This window comes from Oryx dammah, unplaced genomic scaffold (genome assembly GCF_014754425.2).
Source record: "Oryx dammah isolate SB20612 unplaced genomic scaffold, SCBI_Odam_1.1 HiC_scaffold_4, whole genome shotgun sequence".
NCBI classification, from domain to species: domain Eukaryota; kingdom Metazoa; phylum Chordata; class Mammalia; order Artiodactyla; family Bovidae; genus Oryx; species Oryx dammah.
Window position 1 is genome coordinate 14,705,728 of NW_024070188.1, and position 25,451 is coordinate 14,731,178.

Here is a 25,451-nt window from a genome sequence, read left to right on the forward strand (position 1 = left end):
TCACTCTGTTTGTTTAACCTATACACGGAGCACATCATGAGAAATGCCGGGCTGGCTGAGTTACAAGGAGGAAGCAAGTTAGGTGGGAAAGACATCAACAACCTCAGATATGTGAATGATACCACTCTAATGGCAGAAAGGAAAGAGGCACTAAAGAGCCTCTTGAGTAGGGTGAAGGAGAAGAGTTAAAGAGTCAGTGTAAGACTAAATAGTAAAACAAAAACAAGACCATGGCATCTGGCCCCATTACTGCATGGCAAATAGAAGAGGAAAAGGTGGAAGTAGTGACAGATTTCCTCTTCTTGGGCTCCAAAATCACTGAGGACAGTGACTGCAGCCATGAAATCAGAAAACAACTGCTTCTTGGCAGGAAAGCTATGACAAACCTACAGTGTATTGAAAAGCAGAGACATTACTCTGTTGACAAATGTCCGTATAGTCAAGGCTATGGTCTTCCCAGTGGTCATATGGTACAGTTGTGAGATCTGAACCGTAAAGAAGGCAGAACACCAATGAACTGATGCCTTCAAACTGTAGTGCTGGAGAAGACTCCTGGAAGTCCCTTGGACAGCAAGGAGATCAAACCAGTCAATGCTAAGGGAGGATCAACCCTGAATATTCACTGGAAGGACTGATGCTGAAGCTGACACTCCAGTATTTAGGGCATCTGGTGTGAACAGACAGCTCATTGGAAAAGTCCTTGATTCTGGAAAAGATTGAGGGCAGAAGGAGGAGAGGGTGTCAGAGGATAAGATAGCTAGATGGCATCACCAATGCAATGAACATGAACTTGGGAAAACTCTGGGAGATGGGGAGGGACAGGGGGGCCTGGCGTGCCACAGTCCATGGGGTTGCAAAGAGTCAGATATGACTGGGTGACTGAACAACAACAACAAGGGGCAAGAATAGCTACTTTCTTGAATTTTCTAGAGTAATTTTCTAAGCAATGTGTTATTGAAATAAGCATATAGATTAGAATTTTCAGATTTGTTACAGCATAGTGAAGAAAATTAGACACTAGCTACAATCTTTTATTGTTCATTATACAAAGTCCATCTTTCTTTGAGTACAAAGGATATTCCTTGTATCAGCATTTATTTTTATGTTTCTATAGAAATTTTTTTCTTGTTGTTCTGTTAAGATCCCAAGGGTTTTGTAGCTGACACAGAGTACTTCTATGACTTCTACAATTTAAAGAACTCCCCAAAGAACCAGAGCTCATCATTTTAAACTACATTATGTGAAAATTGAAAATGTTTTGTTTTAGATGCAGCACTAACGAAATGAATAATTTACTTGCATAAAACTACTGTAGGATAATGATATATCTGAGAACTCCATAATGTGAAAGAGTTCAATTCAAGTTTAAGATATTAAACGTAGTAGCATTTTGCTGTGAGTTGCATTGAGAAGGCAAAGGGCCCCAGGATAGCTGAAACATAGATATGTTTTAAACTCAAATTGTTATGCTGGAAACTAACGAACACAAACACAGAGTAAATGATGTATTTCAAGATAGGGGAATTAGTATGTCATAAATTTTAATTTTATTTTTAATATGAAGAAAATGCTTTCATTTGTTCTTCTAACCAATGACAGGAATAGATGTACATTGTGTAATAATTCAACTTTCTACTAATTAATTCCCTTGTCCCCAGTCTACTGCATGATCCATTTAAATTCATGGTTAACAGTTGTTAAAGAAATACCATTATGTAAAGTCTGTATTGAACAAAAATTTAGTTTAGGTTTGCCCAATCCCTTTGGGTACTGAGAAAAGATGTTTTGTTAGAGCTTAGATTTTTTTTCCCCAAAATTCAAAGGACATTCCTTTAGACTCAACTGTTAAAGTACAGACCTGTATAAGCTATTTCTCCCTTCAGAAATAAATCAAGTAATTATAAAATAAGTGATTTTTATGTTGAATCCATTAGTGTAGTCTTATTGCTTCTCTCATCACTCTAGGAGGGCAAGCTCTCTCCAGGAAGGAGAGTACAGTAAGCACAAGAGAGTCAGAGCTCTCCTCCAAGACACCAGTGGTGAAAGATCAATGGATCAAGGGAGCCTTCAAGCGGTGGTAAGTACAAAGCTAATTATGGCTGATTAGGAGGCCTAGGAGGACATAGAAACAAAATAAAATGTTGCCAGGAGGAATTTGATAGCCTAAGACATAAGGAAGAGTCTGAAAATCATGGAATAGTAAGCATGGGTGTAAAATGAAATGTAGAGAAATGGCTCCAAGAAAGGTTTGAGGAACTTTGAAATCCTCAAGTTTCCAAGACAGACATATCATCATTTGTTCAAGGCTTGACAGTAAAGAGGAGACAATGAGCATGGAAGCTGGAGAGAAGCAAATATTTTTGAGACCAGGATGTTTGACATATCCTTGCAGTAGCAGTTAAATCTGAGAAGTTATATTCTTTTTAAAATTAAAAATAAAATAGTGTCTTCTTTGCATCATTTGAGTATTAAAAGATAAAAGACATGACTTTTCATCATTTTGTGAGCATCTGGCCATTTCTTATTTGTCTGATGCACTTCCTCTTCTTGTTTTGATGATCCGACAGGATACGCATTAGGCCAAAGTACAAATAAAGTCATTATCAATCTGTACATGTGGTGGCAGATGTCTGTATTCATCACTACTTCTGCAGTTTTAAGTGACAATCAAACATGCATCTTTAAAAAATATTTTCTGCACTGAAGGTGACAGTGTAAAATTTCAATCTTGACAAAGTAACAGGGTTTTCTAACGCAATACATGAATCTGCAAATGAAATAATCTACCACATTCTGATATTTTATAGTCATGCAAAAAAGCTTGTAGGACATGAAACTTCCTAGATGAAACTCAGCATCTCAGTTAATTAGGAAGGATATAAAATGAACTCTTGAAAACCATCAAAAGATGCTACATCAATAATTCACAGCTTCTAATAAAAAGAGGCAGTGTTTAAGAAAAGGAACTTTAGAGGGAAATTGTAGTAAATACTAATATGAAAATTAATGATTATCCATCAATTACTAAATATAAATTTATATCTCAAGAAAATAATGAGCTATTTTGTAGAACATAACCGTTAATTATGCCATGCAAGACATATATATTTAAGGATTAAGTTCTCAAATGTAATTAACATGCTCAATACAGAGACTATTTTGTCTAATAACTTGCTCTTAAACTGATCCAATTTCTGAGACTCATTAACATAAATTATGCCAACTTGTTGCTTTACTGTTAACAGTTTAATAATAGATTGATCGAATAAACAAGTATGAATACTAAATTAGTAACATGTATAAGAAAATATTTATATCTGTGTGTGCATATTTGAATAAGATCTTTGAAGTGTAACCACTACTGTACTCCTAAATTCTCACTTTGCTTAAGATTGCAAGTTCTGATATCTGTTTTCTCCCTCCATCATTATAAACCTTTTCATCTCCTTTCATGTCAAGACCTGCAAAAATAGGATCTTTGATTGATTAACTTCAATGTGAACATCTAACCAGGAGACTCTCACATGGACATTTCCCATAGGGAAATCAAAGCATAAACATTCAAAAATCTGAATCTACATTTTCCAAAGGCAGATAAAGGTCATGAATTAGTGGGCTGGTGATAAAATAATAATGAATAAGTCCTCATCTTATAAAATTATCTTTTACATATTTAACATGTTTTTTCTAGTAATGTCTACATTTCATAGTGGTAACAAATACCATGCAATCTACTATTAGGTTTATTTTGTAAACACTAAGATGATAGAGTCTATTTTCAAACGTCTCATAAACTAAATGTTTCCATACATGTATTTGTTTGATCTACACGTTCCTAATAATTTTTAAGGGTTTAAAATAGTGTCTGGCATAGCTGTCCATTAAAAATATATGTTATATAAAATATATAACCACCTGCCAACTGAGTTATTTTTTCAATCAGGTCTATTAGGTTCAAGTTCAAAATATTAAAATATGGATAAGACAAGCCTTTCTGATCTTACAGGGAGCAAAGTTGAGGCAATTTATTGGCTTCTTATCAACCCAAACAACCTAAAACTGAAATTTCCCAAATGTGGGATACAACTAATTTCATTTCATAAAAATCATTTGGATAATAACAGTAAAAAATAGCAATCCAAATATTTATTGAGAATCAGCTGTGTTCACAATATTTTACTGATAACTTCAAAGAATATACAGTTGAATAAGATGAAGTCCCTTTTTAAGTATAGTATGGTACCAAATGCAGGTGATTTCTTGTAATTCATCAGAAAACAGTGATCTTTAAAAAGTATTTGCAATTATAAAATGATTCATTATTATACATAAAATATATATTTATATCTTATTTAGATTGATCTATCAATTAATCAGTCTAACAACCTATCTACCTTCTACCTATACATGTGCTCAGTCATTAGTTGTGTCTGACTCTTTGGAACCCACGGACTGTAGCCCCAGGCTCCTCGCTCCATGGGATTTTCCAGCCAAGAACCTATACAAATCTAACCATTTAACTATGGAAGGACATATAAAATATGTATAAAATAAAATTCTGAAAAAAATTTCCCACTGCCCTATTTTTTCAGATGGATTTTATCTTCCTTTCATAGATAAATGGATATCCATGCATATCTATCCATTTATCTATGAAAGTGATAAAAAAATTCATCTGAAAAAAATAGACAGTGAGAAATTTAATCAGAATTTGTGACTCTAAGCACTGGGCAATATTTAAATATCTTGCTTGTCTAAATCAAGTAGTGTGTCAAGCGCTTACAGAAAATAAAAGTTCAGTTACTGCCAAAATTAGAGGTAGTTAATTATTAAAAATGACAACTAACATCTTCAGGTGTCATCCATTATTTAAGAAAGATTCCAGTTGAGTACTTTGATTTTAAGAGAAAACTTCTTTGATGTTTGTACATTGCTTCTCACAAAAGAAACCAATATAATAGTCACGGTAACAATTTCCCTCAGAAGTAATACTGCAGATAAAAGACCCAACATCCAGGGCCTACCCTAGGGTAATCTGTGAAATGGAGAAAATATGTCTTTAGTAACAATCCATTCGCCCTGTGGTCCCTCTCTTCTCTTCACTGCCTTTATACTTTCCCCACTCCCTTCCCCTTTTCGCTCTTATAACTTCTCTTGTTCTCAATTTAAACTTTAATTACAAAAGTCATTAAAGTTTCATAGAGCTTTACATTTCTGTCAGTTATTTCTGCATGCCTTTATGTCCACAGTTCCCACCAAAAGAGGAAGGTGCCATAACACCTTAAGACATTAGCTAATTTGATGTCATTGTATTGGAGTTGACTTCTGATTCCAAATTCCTCACTGTTTGCCCATGAGATAGATAGACAAAATGTTTAGTTTTAAACAAACAATCAAGGTCAGCATAGCCTGTATTAATGATATTTTCCCCATTCACTTTCTGATATGTTTGTGTCTGTGAATCCATTGGTCTTACTGAGCTGTGCTTAGATCTGATCATAATTTGGGACAAGTCTTATTTTGAATTCCTGATCTAGGAATCTATTGTTTTATTATGTTATTTTTATTTTTGAGTTAACATTCGTACCGTCTTAGCTAATTTTAATCACTTTTAATGTGTTGGGTGAGTGTGCATGCTCGGTCAAGTCTGATTCCTTGCGACCGCGTGGACTACAGTCCACTAGGTTCCTCTGTCCCTGGTATTTTCCAGGCAAGAATACTGGAGTGGGTTTCTACTTCGTACTTCATGGGATCTTCTCAACCCAGGGAATCAAACTCACATTTCTTGCATCTCCTGAATTGGCAGCTGGATTCTCTACCACTGTGCTACTATTGGGGAAGCCCAATAGTATTAGCATGGTGTACCAAATGTGTGGGTCCATGACCAGCATCTGAAGCAAATGCACATTCCCTCATTAAACATAGTATTATACCCAGTATAGGTCATTTAAAGGTCTTCTGTAACATATTTGAAATTTTGAATTCATTCTTTGTGTTCTAGTCAGAATTGGGTCTTTTTTTCTGAGCACACTGTGCTCAAAATATTTCCCAAATTACTCTTCCAATCCAAACTAATCAGTCACCTGGAAAGCATAAAAGTCTAGAGCCATACTGCCTAGGTAAGAATACTGGCTTTCTAAAGGACTAGCTCTGTGACCTTGAGAAAGTTACTCAACTATGCCATGCCTTAGTTTCTTCATCCATAGCATGGAGATATTTCACGGCATCTGCTTCATAAGCATGATGTGCCAATGAAAGTCAAGGTATGTGACATGTTTAAAATTATGCTTGATATGCAATGATCTCTAAACAAGGACTGGCTTTTCCCATTTTATTCAGAAACCTGTAATGATGTATATCAGGGGGTATGTGATATATGTTCATGGTATACCTCTTTGTTTTAAACAGAGGGTCTGAAATCAGTGTCTGAGCCACATCATCTGATGCCATTGGTAGTCACTTCCAGAGCTGCAGCAGCATCGCACCAGGGAGTAAGGAAATCAGTCTTAGGGAAATCACATCGAGTCAGAAGCTGCCCACACTTTGTATTCACGGTTACATAATTCATCTCCATACTTTATTTTTTTGTTATTAGGAAACTTCATTTGCAAGAAGAAATTCACATTATTTCTCTCTATTCTTCTTAAATTTAAATATATCCAAAGGTCACCACATTGGTTTAGTTTTGCTTCATTTTTTTATTATATCACTGCCAGTGTTTGTAGTAAATTGTAATTTGTCTAAAATTCTCCTAGATTTGGGTTTAGGCTTGTAAAATTTCAAAAAAAAAACATTTTGGGAGATCAACCTAATATTACTTTTTAGTTTACCAAGATAGAACACTTAAAACAAAATGTGGAGTCAAAATAATAAAACAAGGAATAAACTTTATGCCAGAGAGTTAAAAATCTATATAGAATAGCATTTTTAAACAATAACTAAAATGTAACTCACACTAGGAAACACCTTTACACGATACAAGACAAAGCTTGTCTTAATAATAAATTGAGCATACTAATGAAAAAAGACAAGCACAAAAATGAAAAATACACAAATATATGAATGATAAATTGACCAAGAATACATACAGGAAACAAATGAAAAATACTCAACCTCACTAATAATCAAATTCTAGTTAAATTATAATGTAGTGTCATTTTTCCTCTATCATACCAAAGGACATAGATGCATTATTTTGTTTTTAGATTATGTATTAACATGCTCCCAAATTATCATGCTTACACTGTCGCCTATACAGGTGTTATTTATTTTCACTGAATCTAGAATAAGGAAGGGAAAACATTTCAGTTCACAACATTTTTTAAAATCATTACATGTGTCCCCCTAAGGCCAGAAACAAGAAAAGGATGTCTGTTTTCATCTCTATTATTTGATATTGTACAGGAAATCACAGCCAAAACAATGAAGCAAGAAAAGAAATGAAAGGTATCCAAAATGGAAGAGGCAAAACAATCTATTTTTTTAGAAAACATAGTCATATACGTATGTGTGTGTATGTGTCTACATATATATGTGTGTGCATATATGTATCTATACACACACATGCACACACACACATATATAATTTTTTTGAATTTAATATATATTAAAAAACAACAACAAAAACTAGTTTAGCTAGTTGTTAAAGACTGGCTGGTCCTGAAACCCAAACTATGAACTGTAGAATTTCTGGTGAGAAGAGAACATGAAGCAGTAATCCCGGCACCAAAGAGAAATTTTTAAAAGCAGATTATGGTAACATAAATTTACACATGTGAAAAACAAGAGAGAGAGAGAGAGAGAGAAGGTGAGAATTAGAATATACACTCACACCAGGAAGAACAGTTTTTGTAGACTAACAAGTTTATTCAGCAGATTGGAAAACACTGTTGAAAACTCAGTGAGGCCAGATTGAAGGAAATCTGGAAAGACAAGCTAATGAATTTAGAGTTTGTTTCATAAACAGAAGGGAAACAGTGAAAGATTACAGGCCTGTGGATAAATCTTATTATTAACTTCTTGTTGTATAAAGGTAACAATATACCAAAAATATATGTACCTACTCTGTGGGTCAGACCCCAAATGTATGCAATTGCCATTTTCCCTTTAGATACAGACAGTCTACTATATGCAAGTCCAGTCATGTATTTTAAGTGCTTGTTTTAACTTCTGAACATATTCGGAGAACTCAACTATTTAAGCTTACGACAGATGAACTATGCAAATTTGTTTTGGAATATCATTTCAACTGCCTTAATATTGATTTTGGCAATTAAAACATTCTTTGCCTCAATGACATTTTTATTTTTTCTACAAATGGTAATGCTTCTTCATAGATGGGCTGTCCAGTACCTGAGTGTATTATCTGTCACCCAGGGTGAACTATAGGTTTATACAAGCACTTCACAGTTGTCTATTAGAGGAGCACCATGCAATAACTGCTGCTTAATAGAATTCAAAGTACAAAGAAAATCAATTGTGTTAATACCATTCAGCTCACATATTTTAATAACCCAAGTTACAATGACACTTTTAAAACATTTTCTATTTATTGCTTCAACTGACAATGTCCTTATTTTAATAAGTCAGATACAGATATTCACAAAGACAAGAATCATTCTCCTAATTGGAATTCTTATTAAAAATCCTCAAATTTAATTGCAAATCACACATACATGGCTCTTCACTCTTATTTAAGTGGTGACATGTAAGTGGTTAAAAGGAAGCTAGAAGGATAATCTTTTAGCTGTATTAATAATCTGTAAAGGCTTTGTAGGAAAGACTAATTTGTCACTAAATTCATTTTTCCTTCCACCTGGTCACCAAATTTGCCTACATCTCTTCTTTCATTTCCCGTTGGTGTGGACATATGGCTGTATTCTGGCCAATCAAATGTGAGCAAAAGTGTTACTTCTAGACTTGGCCCATGTGAGTGAAGTCGCTCAGTCATGTCCGACTCTTTGTGACCCCATGGACTGTAGCCTACCAGGCTCCTCCATCCATGGGATTTTCCAGGCAAGAATACTGGAGTGGGTTGCCATTTCCTTATCCAGGAGATCTTCCCGACACACGGTTTGAACCCAGGTCTCCCACATTGTAGGCAGATGCTTTACCGTCTGAGCCACCAGGGAAGAGTATGGAAGACTTGGCCCATACACATCTCCTAATACAATCCTGTCTTCATTCTCTTTGCCCATCCCCTGACTGAATGGAATCAGAAAAGGGTGCTTCCTGATCAAGAAGGATGCTGGATCCCAGAACAATTCTATAGAGCAGAGTACTATACCTACTTTGGTATAACACAAAATAAACATACTGTGTTAAGTCACTGAAAGTATGGGGATGTCTTTTATATTAATAGTCTATTCTGATCAATATATTCCTATAACATAGACTGTGTATCTTTTTTTACTTTTTTTCCCTTGTATCTAGATGTGTACCTTGGATTAAAAGAGGTACTTAATGAAGTTTGGTTTAAAATGTTGACTAACTCTTTCAGCTAAAATATCTTTGTAGAGTTGGGATAGACAGTCCCTGAGTTTCCTTCCAAAGCTAAGATTCTTTTACATTCCATGAGTTGAGGATTTTAATTAGCCCTTTCTTTGTGGGAGCTCTTTTGCTGAAGCTTTTAAAAGCATACTTTATTTATTCAGCAAAGATGTCTTTTGCACATATCAAAGATTTCTTTAAATTCTATAAACACACTCAACTTCTCTCTGTTTAACACAGAGTAGACTGCAATAATACTGCAATTAGAAATAAGGATAAATATGTCAATAAAATATTCTTTGTCTTAACCAGATAAATCTCTATTGTATGCTAGAAATAAATATAAACAAAATCAAATTCTTAAACCTGTAAGCAGTAACCCCTTATATTCACAGGAGTAGCTATCACCTCAGTAGGTATCAAGATGTCACTATCAGGTGAAATTCAAAGACCTGGAAAATGAGGACCATCCATTAGTTATGATGCTAATATTCCTTGTTATACTTTATTGCATTAATCTTGAAAACTTAAATATAATATCATAAATATTCAAATTATTTAACTTTCCCCATACTTTCAGAGAAAACAAGATGAAACAATACTATGACTATTATAAAATCAATATTTACTTACTTTCAACTGTAAATATAATTTTAGAAAGAATAGGATTCTTTAGCAGTTAGAAATACATAAACTCCCTCCTTGCCCCTTTGAAGCTTTCAATTTGAATTTTCCCAAAAGGTCTATGAATATTTTGCTAAGAATCTACTTGGTGTTTTGCATGCATAGCATTTTGTTGTTGCTTCTTGTTAAAGAAACCTTAGCTCAATTTTTTATGACATTTAATCTTTGTAAGCAGGGATCTTGAGGCAGGGATAGCTTACCTCACTTTATAACTGCAGTTAGAATATTAGCTTAAAGTTACTAGAGAGTGAGAAACAAAAGCATTTCCAGGGAAACTCCAAGTCATGTATCAAATGTAATATACGTAACATATGCATTAAGTCCCCTATATATGAATGATTAGTCTAGGCACCCAATTAACGCAATCAGCTACATACCACTGTATTACACCAGGTTTATAATCCTTTTCACACAAATACATAAAAACAAAACTAAGAAAACATTTTTAACCTTAGAATATAGTACCTTGCCAAGTACAGTTGTAAATACAATTGGCATACAGAGGCTGGCATCAAAAGACGAGGCAAAAGGAGTTCCTGACTGGAGGAAAGAGAGGAGGTGGGAGATGGCAGAGCTGAAGGACTGTTAGCAAAAGGAGACAGAGGGCAAGCTGCAATTTCACTCATGCCTGATGTTCATGGAAAGCTTGTTCATATCTTTGAAAGTTTGCAACTTGAAAGTTCCTATATAGGGGACTTACTATATTGTGTATGCTAATATAAACATTTGCATGCTAACTGTTATGCTAAATGAATGTAATGTATGATAATACATGTTAAAATGAATCCATAGAACAAAGTTGATGTTAAATAACATTAAGAAGCAACCCAATAATGTTCATTATATTTTATAGGCTAGTCATGCTTTTATGAAAGCGAGAGATTCCCAACTGTATATGTGTTTTACATCATGCAATTAGAAAACAGGAAATATGTCCTGTGGGACTAGACTGGTATCAATTGAAACAGAGTTTTAGAGGAGATGTTACATAAGTTCCAATAATATTCTACTTTAGTTATCACTGACTCGATGAACGGGAATCTGAGTGAACTCCGGGAGTTGGTGATGGACAGGGAGGCCTGGCGGGCTGCGATTCATGAGGTCACAAAGAGTCGGACAGGACTGAGCGACTGGACTGAACTGAACTTAGTTATAAAATCAATTAATGGTTTGAGCTAAATTAATTGTCACTTAATACTTAATCATTTAACCAAAAAGTTTTGAGAGTATGTGGAGGTAATCCAAAAGTGTATTTAGAAGAAACAATCTTGCTCACGTGTGTAACAAAGACAAAGTTTCAGCCAAATTCTGTTGCATTCAAACCATTCCCATATTAGATATTAGACAACAGAAACTGACTTATGCATGTTTAAATCAAGACAATGTTTATAAGTGGTTTGAACTCCAGCAAGTAAGTGAAAAACAGATTGCTATACACACATACATTTCAAATCTCAAGTAAAAACTTGGACTGAATTCAAGGCAAATCTAATGTACCAAAAGGAAAGCAAGCAATGACTCCACAAACTTGTACAGATTCTCATAGACTTTTGAATGTTTTTGACGCCTGCCCACAAGAAGAAATACGGTGTAGGCTGCAGCCAGGATTGGAGAAGGCAATGGCAATGCACTCCATCACTCTTGCCTCGAAAATCCCATGGACCGAGGAGCCTGCTGGGCTGCAGTTCATGGAGTCGCGAAGAGTCAGACAAGACTGAGCAACTTCACTTTCACTTTTCACTTTCATGCATTGGAGAAGGAAATAGCAACCCACTCCAGTGTTCTTGCCTGGAGAATCCCAGGGACGGGGGAGCCTGGTGGGCTGCCATCTATGGGGTCGCACAGAGTCAGACACGACTGAAGCGATTTAGCAGTAGCAGCAACCAGGATATTCTATTTACCCTATTTCAGTGTTCTGCTCTATGCTATTGTCTCCTATCGTATTCTCCATTCCATTCTATTTCACCTAAGAAAATATAGGTTTTGGTATATTAATTTCAAGATCCATTAATGGATGCCATAGCACAATTTTTAAAAACCCAGTACATACTAAAGTATTCAACAGAAAATATTAAAATCTGTGTTCTCTAATCCAAAAGTATGTTCAATTTCTCAAATAACATTGGTCCTATCATTGGTCAAAAAAAAAAAAGTGAACATTGTTTTATTAGTAGTACTATGACAAATATCTTAGTGTTCTAATTGCCTGAAAAAAAAATCCATCATATTGGGAAAAGGAAAAAGTTACTCTAGAAAAGGCTTCAATAAACTATGGAAATAAACTTTCTAATCCTTTGTTTTATTCTTACATCAAACCCCCACCATTTCACTTCAAATTACCATGACTAAAATGAAGAGATGAAAATCTCCTATGCTAAAACTTTAAAATTGGAATGATATGCTAAAAAGCAGAACCCATGGGAAAAGCTCAGTGGACTTCTGACAACAGAATTAACTCTCAAGATAAACTAAATAAATAAACAAAAAATGTCTAGAATGTGAAAGACCTACATTTAATGGCAAAATTCTAATCTAGTGGTAGTCATTTTATTATTTTTATCTTTCTGATATAAATCAAGCTTCCTTAAAAAAACATAAGTCTGACATAGCATTTTTCTTTAAGATTTGACAAAGCTTCCAAAGAAATTACACCAAATTTCCTTCAACATTGTCAAAGCTTAGCTTTGAGTTAAGAAAAGCTTATGAAGTACATATGAGTTCATTGTGCTTAGTTCTATCAGCAAATGTTTGGTTTATTGAAAGAGACAAAATATGTGACTAAATTAGTTTAGCTAGGTATAAATAATCTGGGGGAAAAAACAGGGTAAGTGTTAGTGGTTCAGTCATATCCGACTCTTGCAACCCCATGGACTGTTGCCAGCCAGGCTCCTCTGCCCGTGGAAATCTCCAGGCAAGAACACTGGAGTGGGTAGCCATTCCCTTATCCAGGGGATCTTCTCAACCCAAGCACTGAGCCCAGGTCTCCTGCATTGCAAGCAGATTCTTTATCATCTGAACCACCATGGAAACCCATAAACAGTCTTAGGTATATTAAAGGTATAGAAGTAAAACTCTTATTGCTTTCTTGCAATCATATTCCTGTGATCTAAATGCATACATTGCTCATAATCTGTGGCTTCTTTACAGGCAAATTCACTCTATTTACAAAAATATCAAAGCATTTCATAGAATCCTAGAACCCACAGATCTCATTTAAGATAAAATCCACTCACTGTGTAAGCAAGATGTGATACAGAAAATGTTCTATAATGTTCATAAATGTTCTAAATGTTCTATAATGTTCTTTCATTGTCCAACTCAAGCTATTAAATTTAATGGTTTTGTCTGGTCAGACATTTTGTGGCCACATACCAGAGATATTTCTCCCTGCATATTTTCTACTTAATGGAGATAAATTCAAGTTAGGCTAAGTAAAGAGAGTATATATGGAAATGACATGCATCCCCCTTTTTTTGCATTCATTCAAAAAGTTGAATCATGTATAATATCATGTAAGAATCGAATTGCCAGTCTATGTCCGATGCGGGATATGGCATGCTTGGGGCTGGTATGCGGGGATGACCCAGAGAGATGTTGTGGGGAGGGGGGTGGGAGGGGGGTTCATGTTTGGGAACGCATGTACACCTGTGGTGGATTCATGTCAATGTATGGCAAAACCAATACAGAATTGTAAAGTAAAAATAAATAAATTAATTTTAAAAAAAAGTATTTCAGAAAGTCTAGTGTTCCAGGTGTACTGAACAAGACAAAATTCTTGTTCCTATGAGATTATGGAGAGTTGCACAAAAGAAAAATAAATAAGAACTAGAAAATATTTAAATAATAACAAATAGTTTTATCAGGGAACAATAAAGCAGTTTAAAATGATGGGGTGCAAAGAAAGGAGTGGAAACTATTAGATGATAAAGTAGGAGAAGGTCATATTTGAGCGGAAATCTGAATGAAATGAGGAAAGCAACCAAATGAGAATTTATAGGAAGAACAGTAACTCAAGAAGAAAAGGTAAAAGCTCAAACTTTGAAACTAATTTGGCTGAGTCCCCATTCTTCCAGGAAATCCCTCCACCTTTCAACCCTTAAATGACAAGGCTACAAAGGAAATTATGTTGAACACACTGAATAAAATTTACAAGAAGCTGTTAATACTTTTTCCATTTTGATTTCAAAGTGTTTGAATCAGGGCTAATTTCACAATACTTAAATCTGAATAATTCTAACTGGTCAGCAAGTAGGCACTATCTATGAAATCCATATTATTCAAAAATGTTTTATAATAAATAACTATACAATTCTTAAGGTACAAAGTGTACAAATGTACATGAGTATACAAATTGTACACCCATGGCTGGTTCATGTCAATGTATGGCAAAAATCATCACAATATTGTAAAGCCTCCCATTAAAATAAATTAATTAAAAACCTTAACAGACTCTAACCCTGTTATATGTATTTAATATTTTTATGTAAGAAATTTGATTATCAATGGGTTACAGATAATGTTAACTTTTTAATACTTCATATATAGTGAAAAAAATTCTCTTTAAAATTCAGTATTCATGCAACTGTATTCCTAACTACACTGTTATGTAATTCTGAACCTTGATTTAAGTTAGGATAAATGAAAGCTAAAATAATTCTATTGCAGTCACAACTCCCACAATGTCGAACCACTTTGAGAAATTTAAAACGGGATTATTCTGACAGCACCTGTACTAGTCAGCTGCCTGTGATCTACTTTGGGTAATTAGGTTCCCAGTTCCCCTATCAGGTTTCACAGAAAATTATGGCCAACATACATGGTAACAATGACTTAGACTGACTATGAGATAATACAATCTTATGTGTTATTACTGAAATCTTTAAATGTTCGATTTGCATAAATAAGACAGGGCATATACTAATTACATTTCTATTTGAACTCTTCACCTCTGAATCAAATGTAATGACAAGTACTTTGAAATTGAGGCAGAATAAATGCTTGATTTTCCTGCGAGCACCATATAGAACTATGATTCTCAAAAGAGAAAGAAATGCCTAGGAAGGCATCTCTATAGACACATGCACTTTAATATTACCCTGCAATCTTTCAGGAGGCCAAAATTAACTAAATAAATCTGCAACATATCATTGAAGTCAAAACACACAAACTGACTTTGAGAGCTGGAGGCCACATTTTACTAGCTTACAATTTCAAACACCCCAACATTATTAGGAGTATGTAACAAAAGAACAGATTGAATAAACTGTTGAATTGCATCCTTTCATATTTTTTCCCTATTGGAAATTTTAATTTAGAATTAAATATTCTTGCCTATTAGCAATATTTTATTAAACCTATAATTAGTGATTCTAGTTTTTCCTCTAGGGAAATTCCATTCAAAACTTGAAAATAAAATATTAAACAAAGCTTCTTGATATATCTAAAAGCCCATTTTTTAAAGAATTTTCAACTACTGCAGAGTTTATAAGGCCAAAATAACTGCTCTTTTGCCAATACCATAAAGATAAGAGCTGTGGACACAGGACATGGACTATCACTGATGTATTATTCTTCATTTATGAGGTTCTTGGCCTTAAAGAAATAATAAAGGAATCCAGAGTCTGCAAGTCATTAATGATGATTAATAAGAGACACCTTCAAAGCTCTACAAACTGACCGGGAAAGAGCACATTATGACCATGAACTCATTTAGAACAGTAATTAATTCATCACCTTAAATCTAACACTGTTTCACAAATTGATGATAAGTGAGTTCAACTTACTCTTTTATTAAAGTAGGAAAATTATGAAGAAGGTGTACATTGTATCTTTAAAACAAAAGCAAATTTAAATAGTCTCAATTTCTCGGTTTCACAGTGACCTTTGTCATTTATAATTTTTTTTATTGCATCTCATAAATTAAGAAAAATCTAACAATTCAGTTGAATAAGAAGTTATGTCCTAACAACTTAACATCACAGATAATTATGGGCTAACCCTTAGCAGCCATTTGGAAAAAAAAAAAACACACATAAATGAAAGAAAAAATAGTATGTTTTACCTTGTTAGTAAATAACAACAACTGTTCACTAATAATATACGTGTGCCTGGTGGGAGCTGTGTAACTTCTTAAACCTTGAAATCAGATTAGACAATACCAGCATTATAGTGCATTCCACACTCATTTTCCCTTAGTACTTGCTTTTTATCACAACTGAATTGTAAGTGAAAGTCGCTCAGTCATGTCCAACTCTTTGCAACCCCAAGGACTGTATAGTCCATGGAATTCTCCAGCCAGAATACTGGAGTGGGTAGCCTTTCCCTTTTCCAGGGATCTTCCCACCCCAGGAACGGAACACAGTCTCCCACATTGCAGGCGGATTCTTTACCAGCTGAACCACCAGGGAAGCCCAAGAATACTGGGATGGGTAGCCTAGCTCTTTTCCAGTGGATCTTCCCAACACAGAAATCAAACTGAGGTATTCTTCATTGCAGGTGGATTCTTTACCAACTGAGATATCAGGGAAGCCCTTTTATCACAAGAACAACTGAAAATCCAGTTTCTCAAAACCATAATATTTTCAAAAGGAATTACTCTGTTCCTATGTTCAAATCTGAACTCTGGAGACGGTGGCCTCTCAGAGGTGTTGAGCATAACTATTTTCCTTGAAAATTTTGTTTAAAATCTAGAGTGACCCTGTGTATTTGCTGTAGTATCCCTGGGACATAGACTGTTTTATCCTAGGGTTTCTGATTTCATGGTATAACATGAATGTGTATCAAGAGTTTACTTGCAAAGTTCATTGGAAGTACTGAAAAGAAATGCACTAAAATAACTGTTAAAACATTTTCTATTATTTCGTCTCTATTGGGGGGTTTTCAGAAAACCCCTTTACAAAGCTTTTTACATCCATTACTTTGTATAGGTAGAAAGGAATGAAAAAAAAAATTCAAGTACTGCCTGGTGGTGTTTGAGTCAGAGAAGCAGAGCAGGGCTAAATCGGTCACTCATGCTTAGTGATTCTGAATCTGTTTACAGGAGTTGGTTATCCTATTTGTTTCCCTTCAATTTCCAGCTCATTTTACCGTAATTCATCATTTGTATAAGTGGAGACTTTTTTGTTTTTTTCTCTTTAGTATTAAAGCTGTCTTGTAACTGAGGATCATTTTCATCTCTCTCCAAACTCTTTGTTCCTTTAATCTTCACTCACAGATTCTACTTCCCATTCCTTTAATTACTTGTTTCTCCTTTTAGGCATACACACTGAGGAAACCAGAATTGAAAGAGACACATGTACCCCAATGTTCATTGCAGCACTGTTTATAATAGCCAGGACATGGAAACAACCTAGATGTCCATCAGCAGATGAATGGATAAGAAAGCTGTGGTACATATACACAATGGAGTATTACTCAGCCATTAAAAAGAATACATTTGAATCAGTTCTGATGAGATGGATGAAACTGGAGCCAATTATAGAGTGAAGTAAGCGAGAAAGAAAAACACCAATACAGTATACTAACACATATATATGGAATTTAGAAAGATGGCAATGATGACCCTGTATGCAGGACAGCAAAAAAAAGACACAGATGTGTATAGAAGACTTTTGGACTCAGAGGGAGAGGGAGAGGGTGAGATGATTTGGGAGAATGGCATTGAAACATGTATAATATCATGTAAGAATCGAATTGCCAGTCTATGTCTGATGCAGGATATGGCAACTTGGGGCTGGTACGCGGGGATGACCCAGAGAGATGTTGTGGGGAGGGGGGTGGGAGGGGGGTTCATGTTTGGGAACGCATGTACACCCATGGTGGATTCATGTCAATGTATGGCAAAACCAATACAGAATTGTAAAGTAAAATAAAAAATAAATTTAAAAAAAAAAGATTACCCTCAATATGACCAAATTTCTTCAATGTAATGGGTCCTCAAAAAATTTCACTAGATATAGTAATTATATAGAACATAGCTTTATGAGAGTAACTTTAAAAACTGAACATAAAAGACAATTAAGTATCTTACCATTTAAACACATTATAAATGTGAAAAGTTATTATATCAGAATATTTTGCTATTTAGAAACAATCATATGGAAAATCTTTGGCATGTCATAGTTAGAAATATAGTTGTGAAAATTCTTGGCTCTTTTAATACTCACAAAAATATACAGTAGTAAATATAAAGAATAGCAATGAGACGTTCTTGTCGGCCTTTTGCAAAACTGACCGTTTAACACATATCTTATGGATGCATTTTAGATTCACAAATATCAAGTAACATTGTTCATTATACTTCAAGCATGTTTACCAGAAACTTTTATTTTAGCTTGACTTCTAACTATAGTACATTTCTTTCCTGGATGGGCACAGGGGAGAATCATCTCCTTGTTTAATTTTTTAAAAATATATTTAGGACTCAAAATTCTAACTACTCTAATTCAAACAGATTAATTAGTATTTTGTATCAATGCATATGTGATTTCTAAGCATCAACCAGTGTTACAATGTTAAAGTGTAAAGATCAAAGACAGCATACTCTGTTTGATGTATGTGCTGTGTGCTTAGTCACTCAGCTGTGTCCGACTTTTTGTGACCCCGTAGACTGCAGCCCTCCAGGCTCCTCTGTCCATGGGGATTCTCCAGGCAAGAATACTGGAGTGGGTTGCCATGCCCTCCTCTAGGGGCACTTCCCAACCCAGGGATTAAACCCAGGCCTCCTGCATTGCAGGCAGATTCTTTATCATCTGAGCCACCAGGGAAGCCTTGTTTGATATTTAAATGTGATCAACATTTTAGGAAGCAACTGTTTAACACAGGTGGAATCAGAAAACCAGGCTACTATAAACTAGACAGAGGAGACGGGGATGACAGTGGGTGAGACGGTTGGATAGCATCACTGACTCAATGGACATGAGTTTGAGCAAGCTCTGGGAGTTGGTGATAGACAGGGAAGCCTGGTAGTTCATGGGGTTGCAGAGAGTCAGACATGACTGAGTGACTGAATTGACTGAACTGACAACCTAGACAGTATGCAGCTGCAACACAGCCTCGGACAGTGAAATTTCTACTAGATTATAAACAATAATTTCATATGCATTAGAACTTTGCCTAAAACGATTTCATGTCTAGGGAAGTATTACCATATTAGCTGATTAAATGTAAAAGATTATTAAGAAAAGGTACTACATTACTTAGATTCCTAAAAGCCACTCAGAAGCTTGTAAACTGGCAGGCCACAGACAATGGCTAGCCCAGGGTTTGGCCTTTACTTTCTATGGCTTCTTCCAGCAGGACTTCTTTATGTGAACTATCTGGCCCAAAGTGATTTTGAGTTTGTGATCAATATTCATCGCCTGTTTTACTCAGAAATGAACTTTAGGCTTCCAAATGTCATAAACATTCTGGAACTAGAATGTATGAATAATTGTGGAAAAGTGAGATATTATTTACAGCTGGTATCCAGAATAATTTCTACTTTTTATGTAATACACATGCACAGTTCAACTTCTCTATATTTTACCTTATCTGTAGCATTTTTCTGTTCCTCTGTTGTAAAAACATCAAAATCCTTCAAGCTAGGCTTTAGCAGTACAAGAAATTCCAGATGTACAAACTGGGTTTTGAAAAGGCAGAGGAACCAGAGACCAAACTGCCAACATTTTTGGATCATGGGGAAAGCAAGGAAGTTCCAAAAAAAAACACATCTACTTCTGCTTCATTGCCTAAAGTGTTTGACTGTGTGGAGCACAACAAATTGTGGAAAATTCTTAAAGAGATGGGAGTACCAGACCACCTTACCTGTCTCCTAAGAAACCTGTTTGAAGGTCAAGAAGCAACAATTAGAACTGGACATGGAACAACTGATGGTCCAAAACTAGGAAAGGAATACAACAAGGCTGAACATTGTCACCCTGCTTATTTAACTTCTATGCATAGCACAGCATGCAGAATGCCATGCTGGATGAAGCACAAGCAGGAATCAAGATTGCCGTGAGAAATATCAATAACCTCAGATATACAGATGACATCCTTATGGCAGAAAGTGAGGAGGAACTAAAGAGCCTCCTGATGAGGATGAAAGAGGTGAGTGAAAAAGCTGGCTTAAAGTTAAAAAACAAAACAAAACTAAGATCATGGCATCTGGTCCCATCACTCCATGGCAAATAGATGAGGATAAAGTGGAAACAGCGACAGATTTTACTTTCTTGGGCTCCCAAATCACTGTGGATGGTGACTGCAGCCATGATATCCAAAGACACTTGCTCCTTGGAAGGCAAGCTATGACAAATCTAGACAGAGTATTAAAAAGTAGAGACATCCCTTTGCAGATAATGGTCTGTATACTCAAATCTACGGTTTTCCCAGTAGTCATGTACTGATGGGAAAACTGGTCCATAAAGAAGGCTGAGCACTGAAGAATTGATGCTTTCAAATTGTGGTGCTATAGAAGACTCTTGAGAGTCCCTTGGACAGCAAGGAAGTCAAACTAGTCAATCCTAAAGGAAATCAACCCTAAATATTCATTGGAAGGACTGTTGCTAAAGCTGAAGCTCAAGACTTTGTCCATCTTATGGAAAAAGCCTGCTCTTTGGAAAAGACCTTGATGCTGGGAAAGATTGAGGACAGGCGAAGGGGGCAATAGAGGATAAGATGGCTAGACACCATTACTGACTGTATCTGAGCAAATTCCAGGAGATGGTGAAGGATAGAGGAGCCTGGAGTGCTGTTGTTCATGGGGTCACAAAGAGTCAGACATGATTTAGTGACTGAACAATAACAATAACAAAAGCAACAAAATCCTTCATTCATGTTTAACACAATCTCACTCAATGAGTATCTAACTTTTGATGTCATAAAAGAAAGATCCAAAAGAAGTTGAATTATAAGTGGGTGACAAATCAGATTAAAGACAGCAGCTCTCCACCATCCCATTCTAATCATCTTTATTCCTGTGGTGAGTTTACTATGTCTGTCAGTACTTTATAAATGTCATTTCAACTAATCTTCCATAACCTCAGACCAATATCAATGTGTCACCATGCCTAAAGCATTATCTGACCTGCTTGAAATCAAGTAAGTTGTACAACTAGGATTTAACATCAGATCTCTCTGACCACCCCCCAAGATAAAAGAAATTTAAAATATGATTTTTATTTTCTAAGGCTTTCCCAACAAACCAAAGTCTCTCTTAAACTTCAAAGAATTTTAAAGTCTAAATCACAGCGATATGTTCTGAAAGCTGGTGTTTGCATAAAACATATACTGTGCATGCTTACTTTTCAATATTTCAATTACTTTAAACTTTAGGTTTCAATTTATAAAGTGAAAACCTTGGTTTCATTGCTATTCCTAATGTCATGAGTATTATCATTAAAATACATTTAAAATGTCATTAAAATAGCAGACATTTTAAAAGATAAAGTTCGCTTGCTTTTGGATTCATTTTCTATTAATGTGATCATTTGTAATTTAATATAAGAACAACTTTCAGCAGCCCTTTCAAAGACAATCCCATTTAGTATAAGTTAAAACTGTGAATAAAGAGTTCAATTAATAATCAATATATAGAAATTTTAAATTAAAGAAAGCCAGCCTCACTTGTATCAGAGAACAACTGGAACTTGAAATTCAAAAAAGGAGCTTTTATCTGTTCATGTGAAACTCTCATGGGAAAGCAGATACTTTATAGATCAAATTAAAATTTTGTTGCAGTTTGAATCGTAAATTTAAAATTTCAGACCAAAACACCCATAAGAACATTTCTAATACATAATAGAGATACTTACATAAATTTCTCTTCTGAAACAATTCCTAGTATTGTTAGTTTAGAATCAACAAAATAAAACGGCTATCCTTTGTTTTAATTAACCAAATATAGTCATTCTGGTGACTAGGATATGTACAAACACTTTGGTTTTAAATGAACATTTAACTTGTACATAAATTAGAAATGTATTCAGAAGCCAAGTTTAATATATATGCACATATACATGTAACATGTACTGATGCATGCATTTCATGTGAGAAATAGCATTATCCCCAAATATAGCTGTTCTAAAAGACAACTTGAATATATTTTACACTAGAATTACTCTTGTAGCCTCTTGATAGCTTGCAATACAGCAAGTACACTTGGGAGCGATTGGGTCTTGGCTTGAGCATGAGTGGCATTGAAAATAGATTGCTGCTCTTAGTGCTTAGAGTGAAAGAGAAGAGACTGCTGTGCAGATAAAGTGAGGGGTTATTTTTCCTACCCTACAGCTCTGTCCCGTTTTCGCTGCACATCACCTCACCCAACTGAATGGATTTCCCACTAGGTATATTATCTTGAAGGAAGACACTTTTCCTGATTGTATTCTGATGGGATACACAATCTAGGGTTTATGTTCCCTTCCCCCTGCCAAATGAGACTCACTGCTTAGTTAGAACAAGCATCTTTGCCAAGCCCCAACTCCCACAATGGCTTCAAGATGAAGTAGTGAGAGAGAATAGAGGGAAGGCAAACACTGGCTGGCTGAGGACCACAAAACACTTTCCCGCCATTATCAAGGCTCTGGTTTAGTATTTGCAGCTTCAGAGCCTGCTCAGGCATATCGCGTGGTCCAGATTTGTTTATGTTTTTCTTCCACAGGCATGATTTGCTGTTGGAAATGTCCAAATAACTACAATCTGAAGTAAATATAGTCTCTTACTCTTGAGTTTTCTGAGTTCATTTCAAATTCTGTTTCTTAGTCCCTCAGTCTTGAGGATTTCACCATTCTAAGACCAACAGGTGAGTTCATTATTCAAACTAGACATGACTCAGTTTTTTCCATCCATTTAATTGCCAAATATGTGCAACTCTCCGAGTGCAGGCATTTCTAAGAACTGGCAAAAACAATGCACAGTATAAGCCACAACTATAAATATTAGTTGATTTGGGTTTGAGTGTCCCTCAAACCCAACCTGTAACAATTTTATCACTGCCTGTAACAATCAAACTTTTTCTTCAGGTTGGACACTGAATGATTAATACATGAAGATGTTCATCCACCACTGTTTGTATGCAGCAGACTTAAGACAAATTTAACAAACTTCTGAAGGCCTCTGTTACTCTAAATCTTGCTATATCTTCTAGTAAAGATATGAAAGTGTCAGTTGCTCAGTTGTGTCCAACTCTTTGCGACCCCATGGACTGTAGCCTGTCAGCCTCCTCTGACCATGGAATTTTCCAAGCAAGAATACTGGAGTGGGCAGCCATTCCCTTCTCCAGGGGATCTTCCCAACACAGGGATTGAACCCAGGTCTCCTGCATTGCAGGCGGATTCTTTACTGTCTGAGCCACCAGGGAAGCCCATAGTGAAGATATGAGATCCTTCTGGATTATTAAGTTTAATGGGCAAACAAATTATGGAAACATTTATAGGGGGAACTAAATTAAGAGTGAGTGAGTAATAGATAGCAATGTATTGTATCTTTGCATCTTAATTACCCTAAAATCTATGAAGAATACACATGTGTGCCCGGATTGACATCTATGTCATCTCCATTAATCCCCATCAAAACCCAATGCGGTATCTACTAATAACTGTATTACACAGATGAGCAAATTGATGCTTAAGATCAACTAAATGGGGGTCAGGTCTCTATGACCTCCAAAGCATAAGCTTCTTTCAAACACAGTGTTGGTTACTTACTATAATAACTATTAAAGTTTTATCTAATGAGCTAGTTCTGTGTAATATAAGGATCTGCCAAGTAAGAAAGGGTAATGGACTACAAATCCTCAGTGAAACTAAGTTTTGTCTTGTCCAGTCACATGGGTATTGCATGCTCTTATATGTCGAAAAGATTTAAATGTCAAATGGGCTAGTCTTGGGGTTACATCCAGAGGTGCTCTGCGTGTGTGGATATGGAGAGAGCAAAATAAGTGACAGTTTTCTGTTAAAGCTGAATGCCTAACTTCACCCTACTGATTTTAGAACTTTAGAGATTTTACAATGTCAACTTGTTTCATTCCATTTTCAGTGGGATTATGGGCTAAATTGTATCCCTCTCCAATTCATCTGCTAAAGCTTTAACCCTGTATTTCAGAGTGCAACCATATTTAAATACTACACCTTTAAAGAGGTGATTAAATTAAATGAGGCTTGTTGTCTTTATGCAAGAGAGATTAGGACACACAGAGACACCAGGGATGCCTGTGCTCAGAGGAAAAAAAGACCAGGTGAAGAGGCATCATAAGAGTAGCCATCTGCAAGCCAAGGAGAGAAACCAAGCCTGCTGGCCTCTGAAAGTTATAGCCTCCAAAGGTGCTGGGAAATGAATCTCTGTGGTTGAAGTCACTCAGTCTTTAGTTTCTGTTATGGAAACCCTAGCAAACTAACACTGTAGGAAAATTAACTAGATAGATTATTCATACTGGATTATGTGCAGGAATTTTGATATGCAAGCTTTTGCACAAAATTGTAGGCAGGCTGAGTAAATGAGAACACAAATGGATTACTTTCATCTCCAATTAAATGTGTTCTCAGTGTTTATCCCACTTTACAATGGTAGGCAGGTCATACACATTCACATAAAAAGTAACTACCAGAAGGAAATCACAGGTAAAAAAGAAAGAAACTCCCATATCCTGATTAGTTTAATTTCCACGTTCATTAGAGAGATCAACATAAAAATACAATAAATACAAATCTCAAGAGGCTGAATTTTAAGGCCACTGACAGGAAAGTTTGAGAAGCAGACAGACACAATCAAGAATGGTGTAAATAAGACCCTAAAGGGAGAATGCTCAATAAACTCATCTAATTTTATGTCAGGAGCACTTGGCCCTTCACTGAGACGTCAGTTATGAGAAAATGAGGTTTTTAATTTCAACAATGGCTCCCTAGGTCAGTGTAAAAACAACTTCACGAATCTCTCGAAAAGAAAACAATACTTTTATTTCTTGCAGGATTACTTATTTCATTTATGAACAATGTCAGACAAAAATGTATTACACACACAAGAAAAGTAAAAGCAAAGCTAGCTCTTTTATTTTTTTAAATTACTTTTAAAACTCTTAATATATAATCAAACTACCTGTACCAGGGATATATATGTGTGTGATGTGTGTGTGTGTGTGTGTGTGTGTGTGTATTCAGTTCCCAGTTCTGTCTGACTCTTTGAGACTTCATGGACTTAGCATGCCATGCTCCTCTGTCCATGGAATTTTCAAGGTAAAAATATTGGAGCAGGTTGCCATCTCCTACTCTAGGGAATCATCCTGATCCAGGGATTGAATCCACATC

General features: G+C 35.5%; 1 protein-coding gene across 2 annotated transcripts in view; it reads right to left on the minus strand.

Moving 5' to 3' along the window:
* The window catches only part of NKAIN2 (sodium/potassium transporting ATPase interacting 2), a 1,197,954-nt gene that overhangs the window by 760,320 nt on the left and 412,183 nt on the right, over positions 1-25,451 (minus strand). The window lies entirely within an intron of this gene.